This window comes from Rana temporaria, chromosome 2, assembly GCF_905171775.1.
Source record: "Rana temporaria chromosome 2, aRanTem1.1, whole genome shotgun sequence".
NCBI classification, from domain to species: Eukaryota; Metazoa; Chordata; class Amphibia; order Anura; family Ranidae; genus Rana; species Rana temporaria.
Window position 1 is genome coordinate 124,852,370 of NC_053490.1, and position 15,083 is coordinate 124,867,452.

Here is a 15,083-nt window from a genome sequence, read left to right on the forward strand (position 1 = left end):
TCTAGGGCTAGAATTATTGCTCTCGCTCTACCAATCACGGCGATACATCACATGTGTGGTTTGAACACTGTTTACATATGCGGGCGCTGCTCATGTATGTGTTCGCTTCTGCGCGCAAGCTCGTCGCGACGGGGCGCGTTTTCTGGCTCCTAACTTTTTTAGCTGGCTCCTAGATTCCAAGCAAATTTGTCAACCCCTGGCCTAAACTGAAGAAGTGTGTGTGTGTGCACGTTTTTTTTTGGATGTTTAACGGGAAAAAAAATGTGTGTGTGTGTGTGTGTGTATATATGTATATGTATATGTATATATATTTTGTGTATATCTATCTATCTATCTATCTATCTATATCTATATAAAACTCAACGTGTGTGTGTGTGTGTGTGTGTGTGTGTGTGTATGTATGTATGTATGTTCCAGCATCACGTCCAAACGGCTAAAGATATTAACATGAAACTTGGCACACATGTTACTTATATGTCAGCAACAAACATAGGATAGGTGGTTTACCCCTTACCCACCCCCATTTGCCATGGTCAGGGTTTTTCTTTAAAGTCCCATTCAACTCTATGGGAAATACATGTTACTTCATAACTTCCAAACGGCTGTAGATATTTTGATAACACTTGGTCACATGTTACTTATATCTCCACTTAAACTATAGGATAGTTAATTTATCCCTTAACTACCCCCATTTGTGAGGGTGGGGGTTTTTGTTTAAAGTCCCATGCAAATCAATGGGAAATGTATGTTCCCACATAACTTCTGTACGCCTGGAGATATTTCAATAATACCTGGTACACATATTACTTGTATGCCAAATAAAAATATGACAGTTAAATTAACCCTTACCTACACCCTTATATAAAAGATGGGTATATTTATATTGCTATGATTTTCCTCCCCAAAAGGTTAAGATAGGAAGACCGGGCAACGCCGGGTATTCAGCTAATATATATATATATATATATATATATATATATATATATATATATATATATACACATTTTTTCAAAATTGTCCATTTTATTTTTTGGGTTTTTAAAGCACAAAAAATAAAAACAGCAGAGGTGATCAAATACTGCCAAAAGAAAGCTCTTTTTGTGGAAAAGAAAGGCAATCAATTTTGTTTGGGTACAGCGTCACACGATTGTCAGCAATTGTCGGTTAAACCGACGCAGTGCCGTATCGCAAAAATGGCCTGGTCATTTAAGGGGGTTAATCCTTCCAGGGCTGAACCAGTTAACCACTTGCCGAGTGCGGCGGAAGATCGGCTTTTGTGCTGAATCGGATATCTAGTACCGCGATGCGGCACTTCTGGGTGGGGGGCACTTGCGCCGACTGTGATTGGAACGTAGGCACCCATTGATCGGCAAGAAGGTAGACAGGACAGAACCCTTGTTAAGGTAAACCATACATGGCTCTGTCCTGTCAGCAGAGGAATAAAAATGGGCACATCCATTTGTGAAAGCACCTTACAGTACACTGTTTAGGCACACATTTAACCCTTTGATCACCCTAGATGTTTAACAACTTCCCAGCCAGTGTCATTAGTACAGTGACGGTGCATATTTTTTAGCACTGATCACTGTATTGGTGTCACTGGTTTCTACAAAGTGTCAGATTGTCCACCACAATTTCGTAAGTCCCACTATAAGTCGCTGATCAGCACCATTACTAGAATATAAAATACACTCCAGTGTGTGTATTTATGTATGTATTTATCTGTCTATATATAATCTATCCATCGTAGTTTCTCCCCTCCCCCCCCCCCCCCCCCCCCCCCCCCCCCCACAAAAATGTAGCAGAATACTTATCGCCCTCAATTTATCCAATATAAAAAAACATGTCTTTTTCATTTTTTTTTCAGTGCAACAAATAACCCAGTGGTGATCAAATACCACCAATAGAAAAAGAAATTTGGGGGGAAAAAAATTACGGTACATAAATGTAATTTATGTACAGCTTTGCATGACTGCGCAATTGTTAATTAAAGTATTGCAGTGGCAAAAAGCAAAAAAGGCCTGGTCATAAAGGGAGTAAATCTTCTGGAGGTTAAGTGGTTAATCGGTACAATATTCTTCTGGAAAAAAAATAGGAAGAGCAAGACCGCGGAATGCATGAAAGCGAAGGAATACATTTATCTTCCTTCCGAAAGTTGTATTCGGTCATACAAGGATTTTTTTTTCTCATTTTGGTGTTTGTAGCTGCTGACTTTTAACTTATTCTGAAGGAGCCTGGCGATTCTCTTTACTAATGTGTTACCTTGCTTAAGTCCATTAATGTGTTATTCAAAAGTAAAGCCACTGCATCACACCAACCTATGTAACATGCCCATTACCCCAACACAAAATGTGATTTGGCCTTAAAGTTCTAACAATTACATTTTAAAAGGAAGTGAACGGAGAGAACCTGCAGCCAGTCACAGCGATGAACTGCTGACAGGCTCAGGTAAGTGTCTGGGGAAGGGGCAGCGGGACAGGTATGGGGAACAATGAATTTGTTTTGAATGCATTCCCTGCATTAAGGTAAAAACCCTCCCAAACCTGGCATGCTGGTTGTACCCAAGCTGATCGATCAGCTTGGTACATTAACCACTTCACGTCCGCGCTATAGCCGAATTTCGGCTGCCGGGAGCCCACTGCTCACTCTGTGATCAGCGAGTCTGAGACCCGCTGGATCACAGGTTGGAGTAAGGGGTCGATCCCGACCCCTTACCACGTGATTAGCTGTCAGCCAATGGCGGCTGATCATGTGACGTAAACCGAGCCGGTAATCTATTTTTTCTCCCCGCGCTGACAGTGTGAGGAGAAAATTAAAAGCCGATCACCAGCAGGTGACAGTGGGACATCGGTCCCGAACAGGGAGAGCTGCCCAGCTCATCTGTGCCCATGTGTGCCACCTGTCAGTGCGGCCTACCAGTGCCCACAGTGCTGCCTATCAAAGTCTCTACTCAGTGCCGCCTTATCTGTGCCCATCGGTGCCGCCTCATAATTGCATATCAATGAAGGAGAAAAATGACCTGTTTGCAAAATTTTATAACAAAATATAAAACATGATTTCTTTTTTTTTCTAAATGTTCCATCTTTTTTTTTTTTTTGTTTAGCAAAAAAAAAAACCCCCCACTGGCGATTAAATACCACCAAAAGAAAGTTCTATTTGTGTGAATAAAATTATAAAAAATTCATTTTGGTACAGTGTTGTATAACCCACGCAATTGTCATTCAAAGTGCATCAGCGCTGAAAATTGGTCTGGGCAGGAGGGGGGTTTAAGTGCCCAGTAAGCAAGTGGTTAAAGGGTTGTAAAGTCTGAAGGTTCTTTTATCTTAATACATGCTATGCATTAAGGTAAAAAGGCTGTCCGGGACACTCCTCTTGATTGGCTGAGACACAGCAGCGGCGCCATTGGCTTCCGCTGCTGTCAGCCAGCCAATCGGAGAAAGGGGGCGGGGACGAACCGGAGCTTCGTGTCTGAATGGACACACGAAGCTGCAGTTTGGTTTGGTTGTCTCCCATAGCAAGCTACTTGCTGTGGGGAACTCGACAGGAGGGAGGGGCCAGAGAAGAGGAGGGATTGGGTTGTTCTGTGCAATCCACTGCAATAGAAGGCAAGTATAACATTGTTTTTTATAGAAAGAAAAATGAGACTTTACAATTTGCTTTCCATACATAATTTGAATCTTGCCCGGTTCCTGCTAAACCTGCTGAGATTCAAACTGTGTATGGCCTGCCTTTGACTTTAGAACCACTTGAAGGGGTTTCAGCTTCTTCTAATGATTGATGTGCATTGTTGATTCCTTTATTGTATGCAGCTTTCAAAATGGTGAGATGCAAAAAAAAACAAGTTCACATGTTTATTTTAGGTACGCACGGGTTAGCTGGCTGATGTAAGGACACTGAAGCGTACATTCCAAAGAACACTTGTGAGTAAATTCTGCATATAAATGTTCTGTGCGCATGAATGATGTACCAGCATATGTGCATATACTTTAGTAAACCAGGCCCAATGTGTCTGGAAATGTAAATCGAGTAAAATAGTTAATACTCTGTCTTTAATGTGCATTCTGTTTTCCAAGCTGGTAATGTTACTGATGCATGAGATCACTGGTGTTCAGTGTCTGTTGTTTCAGGACCTTGACATTTGCAGCATTATCAGACCTGTTCGCTTATCTGTTTAAGTAGGTGTTTAAATTGTTCACTCGCATCTAAAAAGAATGATGGCAGCCTTACACTCCAGTTTTAAAATGTTGATGGGAACATGTGCGCAGACTATGCATTTTTTTTATTATTATTTTTTTTTTTGGGGGTTATATAGTATCATACATGTTGGGTATTAGGGGTGTCAAATTTAATCGCTGCATCGCGATTCGGGTGTCCCCGATGCATGCGACCGTAATGATCGATGTTTAGCCCCCCCCCCCTTCAAATGTTACCTTGTGTTTGTATATGGCACGCTCATGTGACTGGCCGGCCCGCCTCTCTCCCCTCCGCCCACTGAGAACACTCAGTTCAGATGTTACCTTGTGTTTGTATATGGCGTGCTCATGTGACTGCCCGGCTGGCCTCTCTCCACTCTGCTCTCACGTCTCTCCTGGCGTCAGCCCCGCCCACTGACTGTAACTATCAGATCAGTAGAAAGGCGGGAGGGGCTGACGCCAGGAGAGACGTGAGAGGTGGGCCGGGCAGTCACATGAGCGCGCCATATACAAACACAAGGTAACATCTGAACGGAGCGTTCTCAGTGGGCGGGGCTGACGCCAGGAGAGACGTGAGAGCAGAGTGGAGAGGCGGACCGGGCAGTCAGTCACATTGGTGCGGCATATACAAACATCCTGCTGACGAGAGAATGGACGACAGCTGGAATGGAGATCGGGGGATGGTGAGCGGGCAGATCGCCTATCTCATTACAAGGCTGCAATGACACAAGTAGGTTCCCTCCAATCATCCTCTGTGCGCAGAGCAACATGTAAGTACAGAGGAGGAGGGTGCTGTGATCCGGGGGTACAGGCATGTAGTGTAATCTGATGTGTCACCTGTCATAAGTCATTGTCACTGCAGGCAGGGACTGGGCTGTATGGAGGAAAAATATAGACCATCTCCTGTTGTATGTCCGCAGTCTCTGACCATCTCCTGTAGTATGTCCGCAGTCTCTGACCATCTCCTGTAGTATGTCCGCAGTCTCTGACCATCTCCTGTAGTATGTCCGCAGTCTCTGACCATCTCCTGTAGTATGTCCGCAGTCTCTGACCATCTCCTGTTGTATGTCCGCAGTCTCTGACCATCTCCTGTTGTATGTCCGCAGTCTCTGACCATCTCCTGTTGTATGTCCGCAGTCTCTGACCATCTCCTGTTGTATGTCCGCAGTCTCTGACCATCTCCTGTTGTATGTCCGCAGTCTCTGACCATCTCCTGTTGTATGTCTGCAGTCTCTGACCATCTCCTGTAGCATGTCTGCAGTCTCTGACCATCTCCTGTAGCATGTCTGCAGTCTCTGACCATCTCCTGTAGCATGTCTGCAGTCTCTGACCATCTCCTGTAGCATGTCTGCAGTCTCTGACCATCTCCTGTAGCATGTCTGCAGTCTCTGACCATCTCCTGTAGCATGTCTGCAGTCTCTGACCATCTCCTGTTGCATGTCTGCAGTCTCTGACCATCTCCTGTAGCATGTCTGCAGTCTCTGACCATCTCCTGTTGCATGTCTGCAGTCTCTGACCATCTCCTGTAGCATGTCTGCAGTCTCTGACCATCTCCTGTAGCATGTCTGTAGTCTCTGACCATCTCCTGTAGCATGTCTGCAGTCTCTGACCATCTCCTGTAGCATGTCTGCAGTCTCTGACCATCTCCTGTAGCATGTCTGCAGTCTCTGACCATCTCCTGTAGCATGTCTGCAGTCTCTGACCATCTCCTGTAGCATGTCTGCAGTCTCTGACCATCTCCTGTAGCATGTCTGCAGTCTCTGACCATCTCCTGTAGCATGTCTGCAGTCTCTGACCATCTCCTGTAGCATGTCTGCAGTCTCTGACCATCTCCTTTAGTATTTCGGGGGGAGAGCCATGCGCACTTGCGCTGCAATCGTGATGCATTGCGGAATCAAATTGAATCGTTGACATGATCTTAATCGTGGGTATATGGTGCATCTCATTACCTGCAGGCTGCTGCTTCTGCAAACAAAAATCTCTGCTGTGCCTCCTCCCTCCAAGAGGGAACTTTGGTACTGTACTAGGCCTAAAATACTAAGGGTTCAACTATATGGGTGTCTGGAGGGTCTTGGCAGGTGTTAGCATGGAAGGGGTAGTTAATGTGTATCAGATAAACCGTCTATTCTTGAGCAGCATTAGTGGAGGCAAAGCCATAATTTCCACACTTTGTCGAATTTAGCAATACACCCACGGGAGTCATATGTGGCTTTATATAATGGTATTGTAGAATTGACCAAGGCTTTCCAAGAGTTCGGGCGTGAGAGGGCGCATCTGGTTCCATTTTAGTAATATTGCTTTACGGGCGTAAAAGAGCAGAAGTCCTATGAGGGTCTTGGTTGCTGTGCAGTGCGCTAAAGCGCCCACCAGGCAGACTGGTAAAGTCTGCGGCATTGGGATTGTTAACAGCAAGGCTATAAATTGTCGCCTCTACCCAGAAAGGGTGCACTTTGGGACAGGACCACAACATATGACAAAAACCGGCCTCACATTTCTAACAGCTAGGATAGACTCCAGGATAAATTGTGTTCAGCCGCTGTGGCGTTAAATACACCCGGTGTAGAATCCTGAATTGAATTGAGCGATCCTTGACTGCCACTAATTGGAAAAAATGGTATTCCCACATATCCTCTGTGTCTAGTTCAAAAAAGTCCATCCTCCGTTTAGCTTGGAGAGTTTCAAGCCCAAAATGCATTGATGGTAGTTGGCCTTCCTGTTTTTGAGGCTCAGCCCAGGATTCCGTGACCCCTGGCAAATTGTCATTTGACCCCTGAGGGGGTCCCTAACCCCAGGTTGAGAACCACTGCTCTACATAAAGATGGCCTAGGACAGTGGTTCTCAACCCTGTCCTCAAATACCCCCAACAGGCCATGTTGGAATTTCACTTGGATAAAATAGCTCTCCAAAATACCAAGCCATTGACTCTGATTTAGAGCACATGTACAATATAAAGGAAAACCTGCAAACATGGCTTGTTGGGGGTACTTGAGGACATGGTTGAGAACCACTGACCTAGGCTTTAAGAAAATTGCCAAGACCCTGAAACTGAGCTGCAGCCAGGTGGCCAAGGTCATACAGAAGTTTAACAGGACAGGTTCCACTCGGAACAGGCCTCCACATGGTCGACCAAAGAAGTTGAGTCGTGCTCAGCGTCATATCCAGAGGTTATCTTTGGGAAATAGACATGAGTGCTGCCAGCATTGCTGCAGAGATTGAGGGGTCAGCCTGTCCATGCTCAGACCATACGCCGCACACTGCATGAAATTGATCTGCATGGCTTTCGTCCCAGAAGGAAACCTTCTAAAGATGGTGCACAAGAAAGCTCACAAACGGTTTTCTGAAGACAAGCAGACTAAGGACAAGCATTACTGGAACCATGTTTTGTGGTCTGATGAGACAAAGATTACAATTATTTGGTTCAAATGATCAAGCATTGTGGTGGGAGTGTCATGGTTTGAGTTGAGATGGTGGTCATTTGGTTGAGATGGTGTCAAGCGTAGGTGGTAGCAACCAGGCGAGGAGTTCAAACACAAGTGTGTCTTGCCTACAATCACGGTAGTGGGAATTTCATTGTCTGGGGCTGCATGAGTGCTGCCGGTACTGGGGAGCTACAGTGCATTGAGGGAACCATGAATGCCAACATGTACAGTGACATACGGAAGCAGAGCATAATCCCCCTCCCCCTGGGCCGCAGGGCAGTAGTCCAACACGATAATGACCCCAAACACACCTCCGATATGACCACTGCCTTGCTAAAGAAGCTGAGGGTTAAAGTTGATAGACTGGCCAAGCATGTCTCCAGACCTAAACCCTATTAAGCATCTGTGGGGGAACCCCAAGGTAAGGTGAAGGTCTCTAACATCTTCCAGCTCCATGATGTCGTCATGGAGGAGTGGAAGAGGATTTCAGTGGCAACCTGTGAAGCTCTGGTGAACTCCATGCCCAAGAGGGTTAAGGCGGTGCTGAAAAACTAATGGTGGCCACATAAAACATTGACACTTTGGGCCCAATTTGGACCATTTCACTTAGGGGTGTACTCACTTTTGTTGCCAGTGGCTTGGACATTAATAGCTGTGTGTTGAGTTATTTAGAGGGGAGAACAAATTTACACTGTTATACAAGCTGTACACTCACTACTTTACGTTATGACCAAATGTCATTTCTTTAGTGTTGTCACATGAAAATATGGAATAAAATCTAAATTTAAATCTAAAGTGTGTGAGGTGTACTCAATTTTGTGAGATACTGTAAGTGTCCTATGTTAGAAGTCGGCAGCTACAGTATGTGTAGCTGCTGATTTTTCATTTTTAAAGGGGCGGGCTGTAATTCCGCTTTAATGCCCCATACACGCGATCGGATTTTCCGTCGGAAACAAAATTCTGCTCAAGCTTGGCTTGCATACACACGGTCACAAGTTCTCTGGGCTTTCAACCGTCAAGAACGCGATCACGTACAACACGAAGTTCAATGCTTCAGAGCATGCGTCAGAATTTTGCTCGTTGGAATTGCTACAGCCGATCGGATTTTCCATTGAAAAATTTGAGAACCAGCTCTGTCTTTTGCTGCCAATAATTCCGATAGCAAAAGTCAAATGGAGCATACACACGGTCGGAATTTCCGTTCAAAAGCTCACATCGGACTTTGCTGACGAAATTTCCGATCGTGTGTACAGGGCATAAGCCTTTTTTCTCTTTCCTGCTTTTGGTGGGATTGTGGACTTCTTGCTTCATGATTCTGTACTACTCGCCTACCTCACATTTCTCACACACATTAAGGGGATGGCCCTTAGAACTAAGGAATTCGTCACTTGTACTTGGCAAATGTATTGGCAATTATTTTAGTTGTGCTGACAGATTTACTGTATGAATAACCCTGGATTAAATATAGACGCAAAGCAGGCAGGTTGCCTGCCCCTTTTTTATTAGTTATTTTTCTTCCATTTAATTGTATTTGTAGGTAAATTATAATTGGTTCTGACAGTTTGTCTATTCTCAAATTTCCAATTGTGTTTATTGTCAGTCTACATCTGTGAAATGCAATGTAACAGATTTCAGAGATTTTTTATTTTTTCTCAACAAGATTTTTTTTCTCGTCCTTTCCTTCACCTTGATTTTAAATGTATGACACCATGCTGAGCTGATCTCTGAATAGCTGGAGAACACAAACTGGTGAAATGGCAGCCAAACTATTTTGAGAGATTTGCAATTATCACACTGCACAGTGTAAAGCTGTATGCTAGAATTGGGTCAACCAATATAGAAGATGATGGCAAAGAAGCAATGCGAGGAGACCAATTTATAACTTGCATGTTTACCACTTGTGAAAAAGTATTTATTGCCTTTGCCTACATTGTGATCACATATGTAGTTTTAATGTAATGCATAAAGGAAAGAGGGCTATGCAGTGTAATAATCAGCATTGGGACTTACATAAGCTGACTCCTTAGTGGGCAACAAGTAAAATTTAACTAAAAAGCCAAACGAAAGCCAACTGATACTGCAGACATTTATATTTCCACTATGGATCTTAAAGGGTTTGTAAAGGAATTTTTTTTTTATCTTAATAGCTTCCTTTTACCTTACTGCAGTGCTGTTTTCATGTTCTCATTGTTAGTTTTTGCTCTCAAGTTGCTGTAATTCTTCTCTGATCTCCACACTTCCTGGTTGTCTGTTTCCTGATAACCACAGTGCTGGGAGCTTTCTCTCTGTGGTCACTAATCAAGGAGGTGTGATTACTGTGTGTCTAAAACCCCTCAGCACCAATCAGTTTCGTTTTCCAAACCATCACTGCCCTGTATTGGCTCTGTGGCTCTGTACAGCAGAGAAGCAGGAAACCTGCAAAAACGAAACTACAGGTACATTATATGATTGATTTTTATCAATTTTTAATAGTTTTTAAAAGGAACCAGTTAACTATGTCTCTATACCCTGTAAACAGTCATTTCAGCTTGCTACCTGGTGCTCGCCCCCCCCCCCCCCCATTTTTTTGTTAAGCCAGGGGTCTCTTACAGCAGCCTGAGTTTGTTTTAGCTCAGCTATCACATCGCATAGGAAGGTGGTATTAAGATTCCTCGATGTTATACCTTTCTAGGGGCAGGGGCGATAGGTTCTTCCTAATACTCCCCTTCCCTGGGTTTGTTTTCTTGCTACGACAGTTAGTTGTTGTCAGCGGAGTGCCTCAATATTGTAGTATGGCTCCCAAAGGCTCGAACAGCAAAGAATGCTAAAAATGTTAAAAAACAAAAGGGTTCCCCCTCAGGCTCTGAGGATCTTGGTCAGGCTCCGCCGGGTCCATCCTCTCCTGAAAGACCAGAGGAAGCTGCCTTGGATGAGCCATCGGGGTTGCTAGGTGCTGTGGCTGGCCCTATCCAACCCAACCCTGTGTATTTCACGGAGGAGATGCTAGCGACCACCTTGGGTGGGCTAGAACAAAGATTGGCAATTTTAATTGCCAACTCGGTTTCAGGGAGGAAACGGGTTAGATCCCTGTCTCCTAGGTTCGCGTCCTCGGATGCGGAGGTCCTCTCCCCAGAGGAGTTGGAGTCGCATGAGGATCAAGCAGAACAGAACCTTGACGGTTCCAACGTGGAGGAGTCCACTATAGAGGAAACATTTTCTGCCTCCCAGCCAGAGGGTCTGTGGATTCAGTCCTTAACGTACATGGTCCGCTCGGCATTTAAACTGCCTTTACCAGAACCGCAGGGTCCCGCGGTATCTTCTTTGGGCTCCTTGAAGGCGCCACTAAGTAACGCGGTCTTCCCAGTCCACCCTCTTTTGGAGGACCTGATATTTCAGGATTGGGTGAGGCCTGACAGAATTTTTATTCCCCCTAAGAGGTTCTCTTTCCTCTATCCTATGGAAGAAAGATTTTCAAAGAAGTGGGCGCTCCCTATTGTGGATGCAGCCATTTCCTGCGTCAATAAGTCCTTAACGTGCCCGGTTGAGAACATGCAGATGTTCAAGGATCCGGTCGATAAGCGCTTGGAAACCCTGCTGAAGGCTTCCTTTTCCACGGCAGGCGCAGTGGTACAGCCGGCGGTGTCTGCTATTGGCATTTGTCAGGCCTTGAAGGACCAGACAAAACAGATGTTAAAGGATGTTCTGGCTCATCAGGCTCGAGAACTGGCTGACCTCCCTAGAGCCCTGTGTTTTGCGGTAGACGCTATAAAATACTCCATCCAACAGGCTTCTCGGAAGTTTGTCACTATTTTTGGTGCATATGCGAAGGCTCTTATGGTTAAAGAACTGGTCGGCTGAAACTCCGTGCAAACAGTTATTGGCGGGTTTCCCTTTTCATGGGGGAAGACTATTCGCAGAGGATCTGGATAAGTATATTCAGACAATATCCAGTGGCAAGAGCACTCTCCTGCCTGTGAAGAAGAGAGCTCGGGGCCCCACGTTTAAGAGGCAGGTGTCACCAGCCCCAGGGCCCTCAGCCTCCAGGCAGTATCACGATCAGGCTATGGCAATAAGCCGCAAGGACAGACCTCAGGTGGCAAGAGACCCTGGTCTCGCAAGCCAGCAAAGCCTGCCCCCAAATCAGCATTATGAAGGGGCGCCCCCACTCATTCGGGTGGGGGGAAGGCTTCAATTCTTTTCAGAAGTTTGGGAAGCCAGATTTCCTGACAAATGGGTCCTCTCGTCTGTGGTCGTAGGCTACAAACTGGAGTTTTGGGACTCCACCCCCCCCCACCCCCCTCCTCATTTTCAGGAGTCAAGTTTGCCAAGCGATCCGGTAAAAAGGGCGTCGCTTCTAGCCGCCTTGGATCGCCTCATACTCCAGGGGGTGATTGTGGAGGTACCAGCCCAGGAATGCGGGCTGGGTTTTTACTCCAATCTCTTCATCATACCAAAACCCAATGGTGACGTCAGGCCAATTCTAGACCTGAAGGGTTTGAACTTTTTTCTAAAGGTTCGCCCTTTTCGGATGGAATCCATTCGCTCGGTGGCCGCCACCTTGCAACGGTACAATTATTTTAGCGTCGATGGACATAAAGGACGCATACCTTCATGTACCGATTTGTCGGGCACATCACAGGTTCCTGGGCTTCGCGGTGGCTCAACGCCACTACCAATTTGTAGCTCTCCCGTTCAGGCTGGCCACGGCCCCCCGGGTCTTTACAAAAGTCCTGGCTCCCGTCCTAGCCAATCTAAGGACACAGGGGGTCACGGTATTGGCTTACTTGGCCGACCTCCTAATCATAGATCGTTCAGCTATCAGCCTGGATCAGGCAGTAGCCCTCACGGTTCAGTACCTCGAGGCCTTCGGCTGGGTTTTAAACCGAGAAAAGTCGGCCTTAAGGCCCACGAAACGGTTGGAATACCTCGGCATGCTGCTGGACACAGAGCGCCAGAAGATATTCTTACCTCAAGCAAAGATCGAATCGGTCAGGAAACTGATCCAATTGGTTCTGAGCAAGAGAGAACCAACCGTTCGCCTATGTATGCGGTTACTGGGCAAGCTAGTGGCCACTTTCGAGGTGGTACCATACGCTCAGTTCCACACCCGAATCCTGCAGGCAGCCATTCTTTCGGCTTGGAACAAGAGGGAGCAGACCTTGGATCCTCCTTTGATCCTCTCTGCAAGGGTGCGGCAAGGTCTGTGCTGGTGGTTGGTCCCTCAGAACCTGCGGAAGGGAAAGTCCTTCAGCCCCGTTACCTGGAGGGTAGTAACCACGGATGCCAGCCTGACAGGTTGGGGGGCGGTTCTAGACGGAATGACCCAACAGGGAATTTGGTCGGAGTCGGAGAGACTCCTACCCATCAATGCCTTGGAGATCCGAGCTGCACGGTTAGCCCTAGAGGCTTGGACCCCCAGTTTATAGGGGTCACCGGTGAGAGTGCAGTCCGACAATGCCACAGCCGTGGCATATATAAACCACCAGGGGGGCACGAAGAGTCAAGCCGCTCAGGAGGTGAACTTGATCTTTTTATGGGCAGAGGCTAATGTTCCCTGTATCTTGACAATATTCATCCCCGGAGTGCACAACTTACAGGCAGATTTTCTAAATCGCCAGCAATTGCTCCCGGGGGAGTGGTCTCTCCACCCCCAAGTCTTCCAGGAGGTTTGCCAGAGGTTGGGATTTCCAGATGTAGACATCATGGCATTAAGATTCAACAAGAAACTAGACGGGTTCATGTCCCGGTCAAGGGATCTGTTGGCCTGCGGAACCGATGCGTTGGTTTGCCCCTGGCATCAGTTCAGTTCAATCTACTGTATGCGTTTCCCCCGTTACAGTTGCTGCCCCGCCTGCTACGCAGAATCAGGGTAGAGCACAGACCAGTTATTCTGGTGGCTCCGGCTTGGCCCGGAGATCGTGGTATTCTCTAATCGTGAGAATGGCGGTGGGAAAGCCCTGGACGCTCCCACTTCGGCCAGACCTACTCTCTCAAGGTCCGATCCTCCATCCTGCCTTACGGCATCTAAATTTGACGGCCTGGCAGCTGAATCCCTGATTCTCAGGGGTAGAGGCCTGTCTAGCCAGGTAATTTCTACTCTGATTAAGGCTAGGAAGCCAGTCTCCAGAGTAATTTATTACAGGGTTTGGAGGGCCTATGTAGTCTGGTGTGAGTCCCAGAGGTGGCACCCCCGAAAATATACCATTGACAGGGTTTTACAATTTCTACAGCTAGGAGTAGAAAATAACCTGGCAGTAAGCACTATCAAGGGACAGATTTCGGCCTTAATCGATCTGGTTTCAAAGACCTTTGGCCACCCACTCTCTCTGGTTAAAACCTTTTTGCAGGGGGTCTTGCGTATTAATCCTCCGGTCAAGACACCCCTTTGCCCATGGAACCTAAATCTGGTCTTATCTGCTCTGCAAGGACAGCCTTTTGAGCCGTTGGCAGAGGTCCTGCTGTTGTTACTAACTAGGAAGTTAGTGTTTTTGGTAGCGATGGCTTCTGCTAGAAGGGTGTCAGAGCTGGCAGCTTTGTCTTGCAGAGAACCATACCTCATTCTGCATAAGGACAGAGTGGTTCTCCGTCCTCACCCGTCCTTCCTACCAAAAGTCATATCTAATTTTCACTTAAACCAGGATTTGGTCCTACCATCTTTCTTTCCAAAGCCTACTTCGAGAAAGGAAGGATTGCTGCATACCTTTTTAGATATTGTTAGAGCCATGAAGTTCTATCTTAAGGCCACAGAGGGGATTCGGAGGACAGATGTGTTATTCGTCCTACGGGATGGACCTAAGAAGGGTCAGGCTGCAGCGAAGTCCACCATCTCTAGATGGATTAAACAGTTGATTATTCAGGTCTACGGCTTAAAGGGATTATCCCCTCCTTTGTCGGTGAAGGCCCATTCTACTAGGGCCATGGGCGCCTCCTGGGCAGCGCACCACCAGATCTCCATGGCTCAGGTTTGCAGGGTTGCGACCTGGTCGTCAGTCCATACGTTCACAAAGTTTTATCAGTTGGACGTTAGGAGTGCTGACGCAGCCTTTGGGCAGGCGGGTCTGCAGTATAGGATCCTCCGGTCCGGGGCACCCTTACTTTGATTTATTTCAATTTAAATTGATTTTTCTTTTTGTGATGTCTCCCTCCCCTCATTGAGCATTGCTTTGAGACATCCCATATGGTAATGGCTATGCTGCTCTGTGTCCCGTCATGTACGATAAAGAAAAAGGGATTTTTATATACAGCTTACCTGTAAAATCCTTTCCTTGGAGTACATCACGGGACACAGAGCTCCCACCCCTCTTATGGGGAAGACTTTGGGAGGCATACTGCTTGCTACAAAACTGAGGTACTCCCACTATGGGAGGGGACTTCCTTTCTGAGAATGCCAGTGTCCATCACCTGAAGGTAGACTCTAGAACCCATATGGTAATGGCTATGCTGCTCTGTGTCCCGTGATGTACTCCAAGAAAAGGATTTTACAGGTAAGCTG

At 46.4% G+C, this 15,083-nt stretch overlaps 1 protein-coding gene across 14 annotated transcripts in view; it reads left to right on the plus strand.

Moving 5' to 3' along the window:
• Positions 1 to 15,083, plus strand: part of R3HDM2 (R3H domain containing 2) — a 172,165-nt gene that overhangs the window by 36,975 nt on the left and 120,107 nt on the right. For 13 of the 14 annotated variants that reach the window (XM_040340927.1, XM_040340932.1, XM_040340936.1 and 10 more), the window contains exon 2: positions 3,861 to 3,920. The exons of the other annotated variant lie outside the window; for it this stretch is intronic. The gene's annotated coding sequence lies outside the window, so the exon portion shown is untranslated. The remainder of the gene's footprint in view (positions 1 to 3,860; positions 3,921 to 15,083) is intronic. 14 annotated transcript variants of the gene reach the window in all.